The sequence below is a fragment of the Tympanuchus pallidicinctus genome, unplaced genomic scaffold (genome assembly GCF_026119805.1).
Source record: "Tympanuchus pallidicinctus isolate F22 unplaced genomic scaffold, pur_lepc_1.0 scaffold5, whole genome shotgun sequence".
Classification (NCBI taxonomy): domain Eukaryota; kingdom Metazoa; phylum Chordata; class Aves; order Galliformes; family Phasianidae; genus Tympanuchus; species Tympanuchus pallidicinctus.
This window is the reverse complement of record NW_026294769.1, coordinates 61,396,334-61,398,570: the sequence shown is the minus strand read 5'-3', so window position 1 is coordinate 61,398,570 and position 2,237 is coordinate 61,396,334.

The following is a 2,237-nucleotide window of genomic DNA, read 5'->3' as shown; positions in this document are numbered from 1 at the left end:
CATGTATGTTTCTTCCTTATGATTATGGTATACATAGCAGGGAGCAGTTGGAGACAGAGTACAAGAAAATTGAAGCACATCTGTAGATGGAAATGGTGGAGTGAATGAAAAGCCCTGTATGTTACAGGCCACTAAGAGATGAGAGCTGGACACAAGTATGAAATGCCCCATGTTACACACATAACTATTCATAGGTGTACTAAGGTTCTTCCATCTATTTACTGTTCCATAATAACTTATTGCAGTAAACCTTTGGTAATTATGCATTAACCTATACAGTTAAGCATTACATGCTGGACTGGATACACTGACAATCATATCACACCCATTAACATGGCTCTGGCTAACTTCTGTATTGTCTATCAGTCAGTCAGTCTCAGAATGTTCACAGGCTTTGGTTAATGACTGTGTACAAGGCTTATGGCTAGAGCAGTCCCTAGCATGCTTTGGCTGGGACCAGCAGCATGCTTCCTGCCAGGTGCTGGGCACAGCTGAGGAGTCAGCACTGAGATCACTCCTGGTTCTGTGGGGAGAGGATATGAACAGCTCTGTGTTACTCCTACCCATTCTGTTGAGGACAGTTTTCCACTGGGAAGCACTAGGAGCTGTGAGGTGCATCCTGAGCCATTTAACACGCTGAATGGGTGCGAGCACATTTTGGGGGGCAGCACTTTTGCAAGTGTTTGCAACTGTGGGCCCCATGTTGTCAGAGCAGAGAGTGGCCTTCTGCATGTCACATTGCCAACAGAGTTGTTGCCTGTTTACTCATTCCCCTTGTCTGATGGGATGACCAGGGCAGCTTTGCCTGATTTTCAGCATCCATAACCTGCTCTACTTAACTGGCTAACTTTTATAGGTAGAAAACATGTTATAGCTAGGCATCCACTTCAGTAAAGGGGATATGTTGCCTAGTGCTGGTGGGAGGAATTAGTGTTATTGAACTCAGTTGTAGACAGAGTTATACAATATATACATAATAGATGTCTGCACTTGATCAAATAGATCATATGTTTGGTTTTTTTTCTTGTCTTACAATATGAATTTTGTGGGCTAATCTTTAGCTTCAAGTAATACAAAAACATAACAATAATGAACATTCCCACACTTCCAGTTTCCTAGAACTGAACATGACCAACCATTCCAAGCTGTTACAATTACAGACACTCTTGAAGCAGCCCTATTCTTCTTGCCCAGAAAAGGGCAAATATATATATATATATATTTTTTTTTTTTTAAACAAAATATTTCAATTCTGCTGTGAGAAATTATTTTCTGAAAGGGACTTGCTTCAACACTTTTTTTTTTTTTTTTTTTTTGGTGAGCTTTACTTAGAACTTAATAGGTTTTATTTCACTTCCCATTCTAGGAAGATTTTGGCTTGACAGTAGAAAATATTCCGTGCCTATATCCCACATTTAAAAGAGTATTTTTGCTAGCTCTTTGATGGAAGCCACTCTACGTAAAAATCCTGAACTGCTTTAATTATTCAATTTAAAAGATCTCAGTGCATGTTTGTTTTTGTTTTTTGTTTTTTTAACAAAACATATAATTCTGCTTTCTGAAGATGCACTTGATTATTTTCTGGCAGTGCCTATACACGCATTTAAAACTAGAGGCTGCTGTGACATTTTCATCACATTATGCAATATCATCCTCTGTGTGCTAGACAAACTAGCCTCTTAAAAATCTTTTCATAGAAAGCATACAATTAACTGTTACACAAAGCTTGTTTCAAGTTATCCACAACAAGAAGTAATAGGGAAGATTAACTTACCTACATAGGCTAGCAAGTTTGCACTTAAGCTGGATTTCTCCATTTCATGAAGAGAGACTATGCTGCTGTTGAGGAGACATGGAATGGCACAGACCTCCCTGAATTACTACCAAATAAGAAAAGGCAGGCTTTACCCTGCATGTAGTAATAAATGATAAAGACTTTTGGCCACAGAGCAGTGACAGAAAGCCTAAATACATAGAAAAGATAGGAAATTCAGATTGGAACATAAGGACTGGAAAAAGTATTAATGGAGCAAGAGTGAAATGTGATTACATGAAAAAAAAAAAAGGAGCGGGGGGGAGATATGTACTTAGTAAAGGTTAATTTTAAGGAACTCTTGAGGCTACTGAATGCAGAAGTGTAGCAAAATTCCAGGGACTTTTGGAAATGTCAGATATAACCGCTATCATGCAATTACTGTCTGATTTCTGGGAACATGTCTCAAAAGAGTTCAGACATT